The sequence below is a fragment of the Balaenoptera physalus genome (assembly GCF_965194825.1).
Source record: "Balaenoptera physalus genome assembly, chromosome: 7".
Classification (NCBI taxonomy): Eukaryota; Metazoa; Chordata; class Mammalia; order Artiodactyla; family Balaenopteridae; genus Balaenoptera; species Balaenoptera physalus.
The window spans coordinates 53,442,229-53,461,017 of record NC_138886.1 but is presented as its reverse complement, the minus strand read 5'-3'; the positions used below and the strand labels follow the sequence as shown (position 1 = coordinate 53,461,017).

The following is an 18,789-nucleotide window of genomic DNA, read 5'->3' as shown; positions in this document are numbered from 1 at the left end:
CAGAAAAGAGGACTGTGCACTGCATTTGACACAGAGAAAGCAATTGCAGAAAACTCTTGCACCCAAAAGATTTTTTTCAAATCTCAAAAATTTGCATTCAAGGACTCTACTGAGGGAGGGAAATCTGCCAGAGAACATGGAACATCTGCTCTGATGCTGGTATTACTGTGATGACTAGGGGGCTCCCTGAAGCAGGGGTGAAGGGAGCCAGACGGTGCTCCTGAGGAGATCTGCCGATTTAAAAAGTGGCGTCTGTGAAAATCTAGTAAGAATACAAGGAATGTGCTTGAACAGATGGTATGCGAAGAATATTGGAATAGAACCATTCTCTGAAAACCTTTAAGGATTAATAAACGTGGCAAAGGGAAGGGATTACAAGTGATTAATGATGACTCAATTATATTATTCAAATTGCCTATGTAGTTTTACTCCAAACCTTTTTTTGGGGTGGGGAGGGGGACAGATCAGTAGTTATCAGTCATGGCAAAATCACATAGTGTAGGTAAGTACTTTCTGTGCAGCTTTCTAAAATATCGTGTCTCTGCGTTGGAAAGTTTATTCATAAAATCATAACAGAAGAGTTAGACCTTAGGTGATGAATGTGTGTGTGTGAGTTACACTCACTGAAAAGCCTAGATGGTAGATTTAAATGAATATATGTGTGGTTGTATTGTTCTCAAGTTGATGTAGATTAAACTTTAAAGCACTGAAGCTAATTTTAGAGAATTCCATGAGAGAAGTCAGTATTCTGGACTTCAGATCAAATTGTAACTGGATTAGCAAGATATTGCCAAAAAGAGTTATAGAATAAATAAAAATCATTATAGTGGACATAGCAACTATTTGTACGTAACCCTGTGCTTGGTGCTGCTAAAGGACTTGTGATTAATAAGTAGCTTAGTCTTTCAGGAAAGATAATCATTTTCCTTGCCCTCATAATTTCACTGTTGATTTGTTTTAAAATTAATTTGGCAAAAGTCAATTTTAGCTCCCGCTATGTGGGGGCATCACAAACTATGACTAAGCAAAGTCAAATTTAAGGAAGTTTTATTGCATGCAGCTTTTGGGAATCCGTTTAGCTGCATGTAACTGAAAGCATGCTGTAGGGATTTCTATATCTAGGCATTATTTTTCTCCTCTGACAAGATGCCCAAAGATTGGCAATTCAGGGGTAGGAGAGGCTAAGCGTGTCATCCAGAATGCAGCCTCCTTCAGATTATTTGTAAGTTTTAGGAAGGTGTATCATTTGGTCCCAAATGCAGATTTGCTTTTCTATCCCTTTTACTAGATGAGTAGGTCCTGCTGTGATTTCTGTATCCGATGTCCATGTTCTAACACAAACATTTGTTCCAACGCGTTGGTCATGCTCCTGATACCTGAAGTTATTCAGAACAATTATCTTATAAATTTCATTGCTTTTAAACAAGATACTGGATCAATATTAAAAAAAAATCAACAATAGAGAAATGTACAAAGAAGAAAATAAAGTCCACCTCATATTTGAACAAATACTACTGTTAACGTCATGGTAAATGATCTTCCAGAAATCGTTATATCTCTGCATATCTATATATATCTATACACACACTATATGTATACACATACATATACATATACACACATATCATTGTATATATAATTTTATGTATTGTATAATTTCACATACCTATATTTAGATATATATGTGTATAATTTTACATACATAGCATGATGGTAAATGTAACATTCTATAATCTTTATTCACTTAATGTTGTATCATAGTCATTTTTCATATATAGGTGTATTTCTAGATTTACATCATCTTTTTAATGACTGCCTGGTGTTCCCTTGTTTGTATGTACTCTGTTTATTGTCTAACAAAATATCAGTAGGGTTTGAGCACCATCATGATGCCTAGTTTTTTCTCAAGTCTTGTGCCTGTAGTCGTGTGTATAACTATACTATAAAATCTCTGTAAGTGCTGGATTAGACGACACTAAGGAGCATAGTCTAAACCCCCTCAAACTGTAAACTGAGCAGCAGAAGAGTATGTTGAGGAGGTCAAGAAAACTAGTCCCAACTTGTATTTACTAGCTGTGTGAACTTCAACAAACCACAACTCCTGTCTGGACCTCTGTTTCCATGTCTGTCAAATAATGACACAAGTACAGGCGACATTCAAGGTCTCTTCTACCAACCCTCATGATTTATTATTTTATAAAAGCTTGTCTTTTGTTAGTTAAATTATTATCAGTTCCATGAGAACAGGGACCACATCTGGATTATTACTTGTGTGTAGCCGAGTATGGCACTCAGAAAGTACCCAATAAAAATTTGCTGAATGACTGAATGAAAGTGCCAGGTTACCAGCATTCTGAATTATTCTGCAAATATACTAAGTTCATTCCCAACTCCTTGCTTTTAGACAGATATAAATGTGGAAGAGTTGTCCAGAGTAGTTTTTCTTTCCATTCATTATACCTTGTTTTATGATCTTGGTGAGATTTTATAGATTCATTTATAAAAGTCTTAAGCCTGCCTTGTTCAGTTTCTCCTGAAATACTTTATTCACTTTATCTGCCATTGTAAATGAAATGTCTCCCATATTTCCATTTGTAGGTGCTTATTGCTAGTATAGAGAAAAGTTATTGATCTTTGTATAGTTATATTGTATTGAGCCATCTTACCAAATTATCTTATTAATTGTAGCAAGTTTTCTTTTTTTAACTACATTTTCTGGAAACTAAATCATATTAATGAATCAAAAGAGTTATCTCTGCTTTTCAATGTATATACAGATTATATCATTTTCTTATCTTTGCATTTGCTCATAGCTCCAAGACAATATTGAATAGTAGAGGAAAAAAAGAATATGAGTAGGACATTTACAAAGTAACAAAAGAAATAACCAATAAACATATGCTGCAGCTATTTTTCCTGAACCAGGAACAAGAAAAGGATGCCAACTCTCTTCTTATACTACAAAACATGCCATAATAAAAACAAATAAAAAATATTCAGTTTCACTGTTAGTCATGTATTAAAGTGGCAAAAAATAAAGATTTATTGCTGGTGGGGAAGAACCCTTTGAATTGCTAACAGCTGCTTTAAGTATTCTCTATTGATACCTATTAAAATTAAAAGTTCACATATACACTGATATAGCAGTCCCACTCTTGAGAATTGAGAAATACCTTATATTCAGGATACTATTTTATTGGTTATCTAAAAGTATTTTTACCCATGTGTGGCCTGTCTTTTTCACTTTCTTTACAGTTCTTTTTTTTATGTTCAATTTTATTCATTTTAATGTAGTTAAATTTATCAATTATATTTATAGCTAATATTTTTATGTCTGCTTAAGAAGCCCTTCCATATCATAAGGTCACAAAGTCATATTCGTATATTTTCTTTTGTGGCTTTCAGAGCTTTGCCTTTTACATTTAAGTTTTAAATTTACCTGGAATTCATTTATGTAAAGATATGGCCTGAGGTTAAGATACAATTTCATCTTCTCCCTCCATGGATAAGCAGTTATGGCAGCATTATTTATTAAATGCTATACTGTTTGTCAAGTGATTTTCAGTGTTCCTTCTGGTGTGTATCAAGTTTCTGTAGTTGTATAGGTCTGTGTCTGGGATCGCTATTCTGTTCATTGCAAAGTTTGTCTATTTCTGAGACAATCCCACACTGTTTTAACTGCTGTTGCTATCAAGCTTTATAAGAAGTTTTGATATATGTGGAGCGTATTCTTCAATATTGTACTTTCTCTCCTTCAGGAGTGTGTTTACTATTCTTGGGCCTTTGAATTTCCATATGAGTTTCAGAATCTGCTTTTCAAGTTAAAAAAAAATTTTTTTTTAATTCTATTGGAGGCTTAGATTAGACATGAATTGATTTAATATATCAGTTTGAAAGAATCGCTTTTGAGACTACCTAACATATATCTCTATGTTAAGTTAGGTCTTCTTTAATGTCTTTCACTAAAGTTTTAAAATTTTCTCTTTAAAGTTTTAAACATCTTTCATTAGATTTATTCCTAAGTAGGTTGGATTTTTCTGCTAAAAATGATATCTCTGGTGGTTTTAAAATCTGTCCACATGTTCTGTGGAATGCCTCCCTTTAAAAGGTGGAGCTTAATTTTCCTCCTATTAGGTGTGGAATGGACTTAGAGACTTTCTGCTAGGGAAAAAATAAAGCAGAACTAATTCAGAGACTAATTCATTAAAGGCACTGTGGCTTCCTCCTTGTTCTTTCTCAGATCACCTTCTGTGCAGGAAGGCAGCTGCCGTGTCCTGAGGATACTCAGGTAGCCTTACAGAGAGGTCCACATGGAGAGAACTGAGACGTGCGAATATCCAGCCTCCATCCACAAGAGTGGGCCATCTTGGAAGCAGATCCTCTAGCCCCAGTCAAGGCTTCAGATGACTAAAGCGCCACCAACTGCAATCTCCTGAGAGACAGACCCCTGGCTAGAGCCATCAGCTGAGCAACTTCCGGATTCCTAACCCTCAGATATAGTAAGAGCTAATAAATGTTTGTTGTTTTAAGGCGCTAAATTTTGTGATAGTTTGTTACAGAATAATATATAACAAATAGAGCTTTTGAAAACTTATATTTTCTTTTTATTGTCGCTATATAGAAATGGAATTTATTTTTTTACATTATTCTTATAGCTAGCTACTTTGCTAAGCTCCCTTATTACTTTTAATAATAATAAATTCTCTGTAGACTCTATTGAGTTTTGTGTAGACAATCATCTTATATGTACTTAATGGCAGCTTTATTTCTGTCCTTCCAATCCTTATTTATTTTTCTTCTCTTAATGCATTTGGCTTGGTCTTCAGTATGGTATCGACTAGAAACAATGATAGTGGGTATCCCTTTCCCATTCCTGATTTTAAGGGGATTCTGTGATACTATTCTACTTGTGAGTGTTGTTACCTAGACTTCTGATAGTTAACCTTATTGAGTTAAAGGAGTTCTTGCTTACCCCTAGGTGCTTCCCTCAACACACAAATGCACACATTTGTGCTGGTACATCTGTAGTTTACATTCCTTGCATGGAATTGATGAATCACAAGACACAACATTTAAAATGCAGTTGGATATTGCCAAATCACCCTCCAAAAATGTTGCATTAATATAATGCAACCACCCACAGTGTATGTAAATGCCTGTTTTTCCATGTTTCACCAACCTCTTTTTCCCCCAACGCAACCCCCCATTTTCTTAATAATAAAACCAACCAGTTATACAGTAGTTACTATGCTACTATGTTCCAGGCACTGTTCTAAGGCTTCATTTGTATTATTCATCTAATCCTTACAACAATCCTTTGAGGTAGGTGTTACTGTTATCCCCAGTTTACAGGGGAGCAACTGTGGCACAGACAGATTCAATAACTTGCCCAAGGTCACACCACTAGTGAGTGATACAGGGTCAGGATTTAAACACAGGCAATCTGGCTCTCAAGTTCATGCAATGAAACGTTATGCTTCACTATCTGTTACAACTAACAGTGATTGAACCCTTGACATGCAGGTGAGAGCCATTATAAGTCAATTAATCATTGCAGTCATCTTCTAAGGTAAGTACTATTATCATTCCCTAGTACTTGGCATATTGGAGCACATGCCACACATTCGTTCCTTAGTGAAAACATTGGTTTGTTGGTGGCTTGACCGAGTGGTTGATCTTCCTGTGCCCTTTGACTTCCCAGGAAGTGGTTTCTCTAGGCCATCAGGATTTGCCCCGGGACGGCAGCTAGATTGAGACGATGGCTTGATTTGGGGGAAGGCATGTGGTTGCAGTTTGAATTTAGTAAGGATAGCATTCATATCTGTATTGAGCACGAGACAGTCTGAAAGAGCAACGGCTCAGGAAAGAGAAAGACTTGGATTTAACCTTCCCTTCCACTTACGAGCAGGGTTTATTCAACTCTCTGAGCCTTAGATTTTCCCATCTGTGGAATGGGGACAATGATAGCTACTTTGTGGTGGTGTGGTGAGAAATACATCTGGTGGCACATGTGAAGTGTCTGGCATGTGGTACTTGCTCTGCAAGAGTGAATTCCTTTCTTCTTCCTCAAGGGCAACTGAGTATCAGGGCCACAGATTGCTCTAGGTGAAAACCAAACTAAAACCTAAAACCCAGTGAATAATCCCCATATAGACAATTGAGAGTTGATTATGTGTGAGCAGATATTTTTACTAATGTACAGAGGAAGTGTCTGATAACTTGCTGTGTGCCAGGTATAATTTAAAATATATTACATAGATCTAACTTTTAAAATCTTCAACCAACTCTATAAGTTGTGCACGATTATTATTATTCCCATTTTATGGGCAAAGAAACTGAGGTACCAAGAAGTTAAGTAACTTGCCCTTGGTCACAAAGCTCATAAATAGCAGAGCTGGGATTCATACTCAGGCTTTCTGGTTCCATAGTCTTATTCACCATGCTATTCTTCCAGTGGAACAGCTCAGAAGACAAATTCCTGACAAATGTCTTACTGAGAAAAGTAGAACTAGCAAATTCACACACTCGGTTTCTGTTTGAAAGTCCATTTCCAATGCCGAGTTTTTACTTAGGTTTTGACGTCTTCCTTGGTTATAGCCAATAGTATGCATTAAAGTTAACTTGAATCTTTACCATTGTGTTTGTTTCATAAAAGACCTGGTTCCAAATTGTGTTTTTCCATTTCCTAGCTGTGTGAACTTGTGTAGGTCATTTAACTACTTGAGCCTCAGCCTCTATAGGTTAAATGGAGGAAATAATACCTACTGCTCTAGGCTACTCTGATGATTAGATGAGATAGTATTGAAAAGGAAAGTGATTTGGAAACTGTAAAGTGCTGTGCAAATGTTATTTGATACAACTATTCCACAAAGAGGAGCCTGCCAGAAGCCTTTGCTTACTTAAGCAAAAAAACCTCGCTTTGGGAATAGGAAGTGAATTTAATTGCTCCCTGTCCTTCTTCTATTGCTAATCTTAGCCAGGGTCTGAGCTTAGCTGTGGCACCGCATGTATGTAAAGAGAGGAGCTGGTGCCAGGATCCCACTGTCTCTGTGTATAAGTATCTCCAAGGGAATGTGATAGCTTTGCCTGTCAGCAGAATGTTGCCTCCTTTGTGGTCCAGAATATAAACTGAAATATTATGCTACAAAATTATTAGCATTTCCTTACACAGAAAGTGTTAAAAATAAACAGGTGGCTCATGGGAGTTGAGAGAGAAGAGGTGAATTGTACTAAGGAACTGGTGCTGTCCCGCTGCGGAAGACGTCTTTGGACCTCCCAGAAGCATTTCAAACAGCAAGGAACTCTGATTTAAATTGCAAAGGACTTTTTTCTTCCAGAAAATTGTCTTGCGTGCCGGTGTCTGTTAAAACAGCCGGTTCCTGGCTGCATTTGAGTCAACTAATGATACGTAAGTGAAAGTCTAATAAATACCAATTCCTAGTCCCACTCTGCAAGGATTCTTATTCTTCAGATCTGACAGGAGACTTGAGAATCTGCATTTAAAAAAGCTCCCAGGAAGATGCTAATTCACTACTAGGTATGGGAACCATGGCCTGAAGATGAAGATGAATATTGCAAATGGGGAGGCATAAGGCAGTGAGAAAGATGAGTTCTGGGGACTAAGCTGGTTTTGAAAATGCTTCTGTCCCAGGTCCTTTTCACTTCCATAATCTGTTTTCCCTTTTTTCCTAAAACCTGTTTTCAGAATAGTTTTCTGGACAATTGCAACATGCCAGTTTTAAATCACTTTAGTCATTGCCTTCTTTGTCAACCATTTCATGACAACATAGGTGAATAATTTTGGGAGGTGAATTGCGTTATGCTTTCAACTTGTGCCTCCCGGCCACAGTTGTGTGATTGATGTTCGGTATCGCTGTTTCCGTAATAAAATCTCAAGGCTCAGGTCTCTACTCCTCTGCTTTCTTTATGCCATGAATGGCACATACTGCTGGATCAGAGTGTGCCCGGGGGAGAGGGGGGAATCCCTGCCCAGTTGCAAGAGAGAAAGACAGTAGACACCAGAACGTTTGAAGTGTCCTATTCTCAAAAATTTTGGAGGTGGTGAGGCATAAGGAAAGTCATTGTTGAAGGTTTAGAAATCACTGTGTTCCCTAAGAAGCGGCTGAGAGACAGGGCACACAGGCACACCGGGGACCTATGCAAGTAGGTTTGTTGGCTGTTTGGCTGTTGTAGTTAAACATAATACAAAGGATGTCTCTGTGCTCCTATCTTGACAAATGACTTTGTGATCAATCAAACCTATCCATTTGAATTCTGGTTTCCAGCACGAACTGTGTGACCAAGTTGGGATAGGTTGCTTAACCTCTCGGTCTTTTCCTTATCTGATAATCGCATGGCCGTTTTGAAGTTAAGACAAGGCCTATGAGTGTGCGGCATATAATACAAGCTAGTTTCCATCCGATCTGGAGCCTACTTCCGCCTTCTCAGTTTATACTGAAGTGTGAAGCGGAGCCTGCTGCAAGTTACCTTGAGTCAGTCCCGATAGGAAAGTCCGTTAAGCTGAACCAATGTGTGTCAATGTCCCTTTGTACAGAAGGTGCTGGGATACAAGTTAGTGCGTATAACCTCATAAAGTATGATGTGACAACACAGAAAGTAGCAGCTTGGTGATCTGCAGAAGGCAGCAAAGGAGGTTGTCAAAATGTGCTTGTTGAAATGGTGGTGAATCCAGGAGGATGTTTCGGCGGTATCCCCACTGGTCCACCCCAGGATGTATTTAATACTGACTAGTCACCTGTAAGAAGTTCTCATGATATGGTTGGTAATGTGATACCATCATGGGTGAATTCCCACTTGCAGTGTCAGAGTCCAAAAGGCAGGGATCCCTGGTTAATATATTTGGGGCTAGTTGGGCACAGACCAGTCCTATTTTATGTTTGTGGTTGAAGATACAACAAATGGCTAACATTCTGTCATGTAGAGGAAAACAATCTGGACAGGGGTTGAGAATCCCTGGGCTCCAGGTTTGACTTTCTTGCCTTGGAAGAGGGTCATCAGGATAAGAATAGGTGAGAGATCCAGAAGGGGCGCCAGGACGGTGAGTTTTATGCTGAGCGCTTGGACTCAGGCTCAGTGCTCCTTGGAAAGAATAAAACTTTAGCAAAATGGCTGACGTTTCATACTTTTCAAACACTTTTCGAAGTTCTTTTCCTCAGTTACACCTCCCAACAGCGCTGTGAAGTCAGGGTTTAAATCCCCATTTGACCATGGAGGAAAGAAGGCACAGAGTCATTAGTTGGCAGGGCCAGGAATTAAATCCTTGGGTACCAGACCGTGGGCCCAGGCTTTTCCACCAGGCTATGAAATGGGCCCTGTAAGGAATAAGGGTGAGGTTTTGATAGTATTATGATGGCATGAAGGCCAGGGGATCCAGGAATACTGAAATCCTACCCTCCCAGTGACATAGATGCAGTGACCTTGCAATAAAGAACAATGACAAAGAAAAGAAAAATATCATTTTACTTATTTATTATTGGTTGCGTTTTTCCTCCAAATGCCAGTGTAGATTGGAGCATGGGTCCTGAGCTCAAAATCTGAGAACCCTCTTTCTTCCCTTTTTGCCCATATCTGAATCTTGTAGATCTTACCAGATCGGCTGGAGGAGAGAGAGCGAGACAGACAGCCACATGGAGAGTCACAGAGAGACTGATAACCAGGGGTCAAGCCTGCTCTTCCTAAAGGTCAGCCTACCAGTTCTGCTACTTGGGTGGAAGGGAGGGAGAATGGCCAGAGCATTCTGACCAGAGCTCCTCCATAGGGACGTGGGTTTTGGCCCTTCAACATGGAATAGACAGAAGAGAGAGATGCACATTCAGAGCCTGGCCTTTGCACATACCCACTAGCAAATATGGCCCAGTAAGTATTCTGGAGTCCGTCTAACTCAAAGCAACTTTTCCTCCTTTGGGAGAAGTTGAAGGGCTTTGGGAGAAGAGCAGATAGAGCCTCAGAACCGAATTCTTGCAGTGCTCTTCTAAATACCGTGCTGCATGGGGTAGGTGCTGGCGTGATGTGAAAGGTGGAGGGGTGGCAGGTGATGGTACTAAAGAGGGGTGAAAACCAGGAATGGAGGCCTATTAGATCATGGTAGAAAGCCTGGACTCTATCCTTTAGGTTAATGCTACTTAGTGTTGTGGTCCGTGGAGATGCAAATTCTCTGGCCCGTTCCCGGACTCCTAAATCAGAATCTCAGGGGTGGGGCCCAGGCATCTGCATTTTAATACTCCCTACGTGAATTTCATGTTGGCTAGAGTATGAGAACTGTCAGTATAGTTCATGGAAAGGGAATCAAAGGGTTTCAAGGGCGGATGGCGCACGGTTGGCATTTTGGGGTGGTGACATAGCCTGCATCTCCTTCATCTGATGACTTCCATCCCTTCAGCTCCCTAGCGCGGGGGGCGTCTCAGCAGCTGTGATTTCATTACCTGATAGGGCCTGCCTGGCGGTAGCTGGTGGGGCTGCTCAAAGACGATCGGACGCAAGCAATCAAATGATCTTGCCCGCATTCCCCGATTTGCAGGAAGTCCGTTCTGTCTCTCTCTTTTAGTTCTGCCATTTTCTTCACCCAGACATTTCCAGATGTTTACCAGTGTCCAGAAAGGCAGCTGTTCTCCCCTTGTCTGGCAACCTCTCCCTTATCATGGCAGGTCTTGTCCTCAGTGATATGGCTGGGCGGGGCCCCGGGTGCTGGTGCCCTGCCCAGGCATCGTGGCTCTTCCAGGTGTGAGGGACAGAGATCTGTACCACATTCAGCTGAGAGGCCACTCCCTCGCGGCTGACCTGGGCTGTAGCTATTTCAGCCCTGTAGGTTGCCCGGAGCCCCAGCCGCTCCAGGGGGCGTGGCTCAAGATCAGGAGTTCACTGCTTGGAGTCACATTTCCCTTGGGATCTCTGCTTTACCTCACCCCAGTCCTGGAAGTTGCTTCCTTTCCTTCTCCCCACAAGATGCCCACTGAAACTCACAGAACAGGAGACATTTCTTGCAGGAGAAAAAAAAAAAAGCTCTAGCATATTATATGCATTACAGATTTCCCTACTTGGAGCTTAAGCCTGTTTGTGTGAGTTTCTGTTACTGGAGACAAAAGAACCTTAGCCAGGGCAACTAGGTTTGCCATTGAGAAATCACTACCAGCAGCGCAGATGCTGGAGTAGAGGGCAAAGATCTGATGGCAACACTTCCTCTCCAGGTGAGAGAGGAGAGCGGCCTGCAGTAGAGACGGAGATAGGTGAATAGATCTGTAATACATGTAGATGTTAAAAAAGTCGGAACATGGCAACAGGGATGAGGACGAGAGAGGGCTCAAGGATGCCCGGGGTTCCTGTGAGTGTCTGAGTGAATGATGAAGCCTTTTTCTGAGACAGTGAACATGGGGACAGCAATTGTAGGACCATGAACTCTGAGGCCATCAAATGGTAATGATCGAGGGCGATGGTAACCTCAGGGTGTAACAAAAGTAGGTTACACTTCCACTTGCCTCAGAACCAACTGAGAACTTATCACCCTAGGCCTTCTATGTGTTTCTTTCTCTCTCTGTACTCATGCCTCCTCCCTCTACGGGTTTCTTATTTTCCTTGCTTCCCTGTCCAATCTACCCTGCACTTCTTTCTCTCCTGTCTCTTTTGCTCTATTATTTCCCTTTCTGTTTCCACTTAGACTCATCTTCTTCACTTAACCAACCAGAGTATATAATGAAAGTACTAGATACATCTAGAATTTGTATATTTTTGGCGAGTTTTATGCTCCTTGCTTTTGCTTTAAAAAAAACGTAGCAAATTACCTAATTATATTGATCATTCCTATATAGACTCTAGGCAACCCTAAAAATGAAAGGTGGATCCAATTAATGCCTATTTTCATTTTTCAGATTTCAGTGTAATCCCTAACTGGGGCTTAAGCAACTTGTGCCTTGTGAATCTGCTTCTTGTGCCTATTACTGCCATTGCCTTTATTGCAGATGGTCCCCCAAACACCAATTTCCCATTGGCTCCAGTTGTTCAAGATAGTAAGACTGCACATAAAAAGGCAGCTTTAAAGAAGTAGCCTAAATCTGGAATGAAATCAAGTGAACCGCAGAATTACCTCATCAACAACAAATATTCTTTATATCTCCTGTGGATTAAGAGCTCCTGATACATGGCTCAAGAGCTGTTTTAGAATAGGACACCACATCCTTTTATTGTCCCCTTGTGGTTTATCTATTCATTCCAATTTAGTTGGACAAACATTTATTAGGCATCTATTAAGTGCTGGGAATTTGAAGAAGATGGTCCACCACCTCTAAATAGCAGACAGTCTTCCCATTTAGCCCACGCATTCCCCACCTCCTGTAGCTCAGCCCAAGGGGTCTAAATGAACGGGGATGTTAGCATTGGGCAAAGCCAAGGGAGCGAACACCGGCTGAGCATCACAGTGTGCTTACATGGGGGTGGGTGGAGCTAGGTGCACTCTATATGTTAGAGCTTAATCATCACAGCAGTATTCTAAGGTAGGTGTTAATATTCCCATTTTACTCATGGGGAAACTAAGGCTTAGAAAAGTTAAATGAATCGCAACAGAGTGGTAATCACCATTTCTTCTTTTGTCTTTTTTTTTTTCAATTATGGAAAAACATGCATACATAAAATTGACAGTTTTTACTATTTTTAAGTGTGCAATTCAGTGGCATTTAGCACCTTCACAGTGTTGTGCAACCATCACCATTGTCCATTTCCAGAACTTCTTTATCATCCCAAACTGAAACTCTGTACCCATTAAACAGTTACTCCCCATTCCAACCCTGGTAACCTTGAGTCCACTTTCCAGCCACTCTTGTTTCAAATGCTACTTGGCATCAGTGGGAGGCTGCCGAGTGCAGTGGTTACAAGCTTAGGGCTCTAACAGCGGAGGCCTGGGTTCAAAACTTGCCTTCTTTGAGGTTATCATTTATTTTTGTAAATTTAGAACCTTCACTGCAAAAATATATATATATTTTCATTTCAAGCAAAGGAGGCAAGGTTTCAGCTGGATTTTGAAGGTCAGGAAGACTGGGTAACTTCGTATGTAGGAAATGAATAGCTGTGTGTAGAATATGGAAGAACACAGGAGGACCTTTCTGTTGGAAGTTACAAGGACATACATTAGTTATGCAAAGAAATAATGATGTGGGAGGGGGCCTCTTCACCCCGGTAAAGGATCCCAAAGTGTAAGTCATGAGTCTGGTGCTGAAAGGAAAAAACTAAAGCTGCAAACATTCACACACGCATACAAAGAGACACAGAACTCCAGTATTATGTATGTATATATGTGTGTATATATATACACACACGATCTACATTTATGTGAGTATGTGTGTGTATGTATAGGAGGACAAACACATAGTTTAAAACCTTAGTACTTCACCCATCCAAGGAGAAGGAACTTTCAGAACTGTCAGTGAAACAACTTAAAAATAGGATTTTGGGGCTTCCCTGGTGGTGCAGTGGTTGAGAATCCGCCTGCCAATGCAGGGGACACGGGTTCTGGCCCTGGTCTGGGAAGATCCCACATGCCGCGGAGCAACTAGGCCCGTGAGCCACAGCTACTGAACCTGCGCGTCTGGAGCCTGTGCTCCGCAACAAGAGAGGCTGCCATAGTGAGAGGCCTGCGCACCGCGATGAAGAGTGGCCCCCGCTCGCCGCAACTAGAGAAAGCCCTCGCACAGAAACGAAGACCCAACACAACCATAAGAAAATAATAATAATAATAATTTTAAAAAATAGGATTTTGCTTGACAGAATATAAGGAGAACAGAACCTAGTACTGGTGTACATCCAAGCCCCTTTCAGGCACCCTGAGAACTGCAATGACCCAGCCTATCTTCAAAGTTACAACTCCACAGGACCAGCTGACTAATGGGGAAGTCATACGGCACTAGGGAAATAACAGCATCCCTTGCCAAATGCCTTGCCCTGGACCACTGAAACCTGGCTAAACCAGCCGTCTGCTAGAAGATGCCCTGGAGAGGAACTGACCTGGGGGTGGCAGCTGGAACCACCCCTTGCCAGCCAAATGAGCTTGGGCTAATAACTGTACCTTTCTGAGCCAGGTTAATTTTACACATTACATAGGGCAGAAATGGGGATTAAGTGAGATAATTTATGTCGACAGTACTTGGCCTCTGCCTGGCAAAAAGAATATGGTGAAGAATTTTTATTTCCTTCTCTTAATGACAGTAATAGCTACTGTTTTTTTTCTTTCTTTTTTTAAAGCATTCCCTATGTAATCAGAATTATCATACATTTTCTTCTTTACAACCTGCAGAGGAAGCATTATTATACTGATTTTTTTGCAGGTGAGGAAATGGAATCTCAGAAAAGTTCAATAACAGCCACAGCTGGTAAATGGTGGGACTGGAGTTAAACGCAGGTGGTGTATCCTTCCTCAGCCTGCCTGCTGCCAGCCCACCTTCACCTTTCCTCCCTCCCAAAGCCAAGTCTGGCCTTACACTGTGGGCCCTAAAACACGAGGTCTTCCTGGAAGCAAGATATTTATTTCTTAGTAAGGGATCAAGGAGAGAATACAGGGAAAAGACGACTTCGGTTTAGTCCCTGACTTTACTCATTCTTCTTGGGACAGGCAGGGTTATTGACTTTTATTTCTCATTTCAGACTTTGGCAGTTATTTGCTCACATCAACAAGGGCAATGCCACTAAGTCAGTGCTGCCCTGTCAGTGGAGGGAGCCAGGTGGTGATGCTGGGAAGCTTCAATGACAACATAAATCATGGCTTTTCACCCCATCAGTATCAAAACGGGACAACACCGGAAAGCTAATCGGGGTAGGGAGTGGATCGCGGGGAGGTGTTAGAGGAACATAGCTTCTGTTAGGAATGTCTTATCGCCATGAGCTTGCTGGTATATTTTGACGTTGCTTATCCTGGTGTTCCTTCTAGCAGGGATTGTGGAAAGGGTCTGGGACCGAAGATTTGGGGACACTGAGTTCATCTTCAAAGCCTGGGTCCTCATCTCAAATTAAAGCAGTTTGGGGTATAAGGTCTTACAGTTTTCTGGCTCAAAACTTTGGTTATGTCATCTTTTCCCAATAGCCCTTGTCCTACTCTTTTGGCTGGTCTACTTGTTTTGCTTCTCCTTTAACTGTGGTCATTTCTGAAGATTCTGCCCTAGTTCCCATGGTCGTGTATTTTCTCATAGCTTGGGGGAGTGCAAGAACTTGAGCTATCGCCTCAGGCTGGGGTGCTGAAATGCCTCATAAGCCATCCCTCACATTTTCAGGCCTTTCCTGGGCTTGTCTGCCTTGAAGGCTACAACCAGAATTTTCTCACTCAATCTTTATTTCAAGAACATCCAATTATTCTCTATTTCTCAAGCTCAAGTCTTCTCGAGTTGGATCTGAGGCCCACTTTTATCCATTTAATGTTTTTATATTAGAAAAAATGTCTACTTAGAGCGAAAATTGAGGGCTGCTTCAATCAACTAAATTTATAATGGGCATAACCTTCAGGAATGGCACAAAATACCGCAGGGATGTGGTTGCACAGGAAGGCGAAAATCATCCTGAAGGGATTTCAGTAAAGGAAGGGAGTGAATTTACTTGCTAATCTAACAAACGCAATATTGAAGTGATTAAATTATAATGTCATGAGTTATCTTGGAAAGGGAGTATTTAGTAGATAGCATAGAAAATGTCATGGGCTCTATGTTTTTTACCTAATGAAGGATCCATTTTTCAGTGGGACCCACAACCAAAAGTAATTCATTCTCTTAAAAAAGATGTGACATTTTCTTTCCATTCACATAGCAACCAGGGGTTTGGTGATTTTTCCAGGAGTGATGTTTCCACAGAGAGAATGCTCTATCTACAAAGCACACACAGCTGCTAAAACCAACCAAAATCTCAGAGTAGAGAAGCACAGAGGGCCTGCATCACACAGGCCAGCCTAGGGTTAACTGAGATGAAGAGAAAAGCAGCCAGCATTTTTTTTTGGTAGAAGATACTAAGAATAAGAAAAGCCTTACTTCTACAGAACTCAATGTATTCTCAATTAAAGACACTGAGATGGTATGTTAGCAAAATCTATGAACTCGTCTGATAAGCAATTAGAACAGAGAAGAAAGAATTGGCCATCTCAGCCAGACAGTGTGGTGTCTATGGAGGAGAGTATAGGTGGGACCAGAAAACAATTAGTCCAGGTCACACTGGTTGTGTTCTCACCATCTCCTTAGTGATGAGAGTCTCGACACAGCTGTCATGAACCACTGCGTGTCCTTTATCACTCACTGTATTTAAGGATGATCATAAATTGTCCACAGTTTTCACTACAGTCATTGTCAGTAAAATTGTTTTTTCATTTTCTTTAAGCCCAAAGTTCACTTTTTCCTCTTGATATTGTTGGATAGTGGTATTTGGAAGAGACGAACCGTACTTGATTTTCAGGGGGCCAAGGTGATCAGAATGATCATTCTTCGCAGGTTCCTTCCATCAGGGGTGAGACAAATTGCATTTTACATGTTGACCCTCATGGTATTTTAGCTGCCGTATGCTTTGTGCCTTCTCCAGAAGCTACTGAAGTTACATACTGTTAAGAGCTGAATTGTGTCCCCCCCAAATTCATATGTGTAGGTCTTAAACCCCAGTAGCTCAGAATGTGACTATATTTGGAGATAGGGTTTTTAAAAGATAGTTAAGGTAAAATGAGGTTATTAGGGTGGACCCTAATTCAATACGACTGGTGTGCTTAGAAAAAGAGAAGATTAGGACACAGGCATGCACAGAGGAAAGATCATGTGAAGCTACAGGGAGGAAAAAGCCATGGACAAGCCAAGGAGAGAGGCCTCAGAAGCAGCCAACCCTGCCAACACTTTGCCCTCAGACTTTTAACCTCCAGAACCGTGAGAAAACAAATTTCTGTTGTTTAAGGCATTTGGTCTGCGGTACTTTGCTATGATAGCCCTAGGAAACAGATACAGTCCCCTTCTGCCACCTCTATTCCTGATCCCGAGTGTGTGGGCCAGGACAGTTGTGTTTGTTAGACACACAAAAAGGAAGCACAGATGTGACCTACATGGGGCCTGAACACCTGCTTCTGTTTCCAAGTCCCCTTCCACCTTCCCCTCCTGTTCTGCATCCCAAGGCTTATCTCCCCAGCATGAACTTCCCACGACAGTCAGACACGTCTCCTCACTCTCTTGTTCGTCCTGCCCCACGTACACTCTCCTGGGTTCTGCTTTTAGAGGAAACAGTTTTCTCCTCCAGTTTGGAACGTGTTCTTGGGTCCTCCTTCCGTCTAGCCTGCCAGGCACCGTTGCTGACTGCCCCTCTCGGGGGCTCAGCTTCTTCTCAGTGCCTTCCCTGCTTTATAATTTGTGCCATACTATCTCACACTTGATTTTTCTCTCTCTCTTTCTTTACAGCCTACCCAATTTTTTTTAAAAAAAAGTATTTCAGGTAGTTTATACAGGTACGTAAAGTACAGCAAGGTAACATAGATTTGGCGTGGGGAAAAGAAAAAACAATGGCAGAGATATAAAAGGGAGCCAGGAATGACACCAATGGCAGAAAGAAGACTAGTCTTGCTACAGATTTGGCTCCCTTTCCAAGAACCCACTTGAAAAAATGGAAACTTCACAGCTATACAATCCACACAGTATGGAAATAAATGGGAATAAACTGATTGCTCAGAAGTAAAACTGTTCCTGGTAATAGGTGCATTGTGTGATGCATGGCATCTTGCCACCTTGACGGTGGCCAACGGATGAGGTTTCATGGAAGCCCTCACAGGGTTACACCAAAGCTGAACTCAGTAAAGGCAGTTCTAAGGATGCCAAACAGTGGGATTCAGGTCAGTGTTCTTTGCTGGTCTCCTTGAATTTAGGCATAGATTTCAGAGGTCTTAGAGAAAGAAGGGGATGACATGCTTCAGGCAGTCCATCCTACTGTTTCTCTCAAATGAGCTTCGATAAACACCAAATAACAGGGAGCCATGAATTCAGTTTTCATACAATGGCAAGAACCTAGGCTGGGTTGCCAACTAAATTTTGATTGCTTGCCCTAAAGTTGCCTCAAACCAGGAATAAAGATGCAATTCCATTTGTCAGTGCCCTAAAGCCAGATATGCCCAGGAACACACCTGCAGCTGAACTGAGTAGGGATTTTTGGCTCGTTGCATTGAGGGAAACTGCACACCTGCAGGAACTGTGGGGAGCCTTGGGAAGAAGATACCAGAAGGTTTATAATGTTACAGGATTGGAGCTAGTGTTAGGTGATTTGCGGGGGAGTTCAAGGAAGAAGGGGTTGGCTCTGGATTGAGTGCTATCAGGAATTTGGGGCCGTTCTGTGATTGGGGATCTTAGTTCTTCTCTGGAATGTGAGGAGGTCTGAAACATGGGTAGCGTTGTGATTGGGAGCAAGCGTCAGGCTGCCTTACAAGCTGAAAGGGAGGGTAGTTGGTTATTTTGGTGGCGTTTACACTTCTGTCTGAGCTCAGACGTGATTATGGGGCGGATTTCTTTTTGTCTCAGTTTATCACAGTAATAGAATGACTTTGTCTGGCATTGCCGTCTAGCGACACCCAGCTCTATTTGCTGCTGTGAGGCCTGCTCGCTGCCATCAGGGGCTGCTTTTGTCTTTCTCACCGTGTAGGGGTTGAGGAGCCTCCCCAGGAGGGCACCCCCCTAGATGCGGGGGAGGCCTTCAAAGAGGGACAAGAGTGTCCCCTCAAACTTTGGCTTGAATGTGCTCAAACTCACAGGCGATTAAGGGAATTGAGGCCTCTTTTATTCCATATGGCAAGAAAAG

General features: G+C 41.6%; 1 protein-coding gene across 1 annotated transcript in view; it reads right to left on the bottom strand.

Annotated features, from left to right (window-relative positions):
- The window catches only part of KCNV2 (potassium voltage-gated channel modifier subfamily V member 2), a 51,549-nt gene extending 32,760 nt beyond the window's left edge, over window positions 1-18,789 (bottom strand). Inside the window, exon 1 of the mRNA XM_082471001.1 lies at window positions 1-18,789. This exon is cut by the window's left edge and continues 9,496 nt beyond it. The gene's annotated coding sequence lies outside the window, so the exon portion shown is untranslated.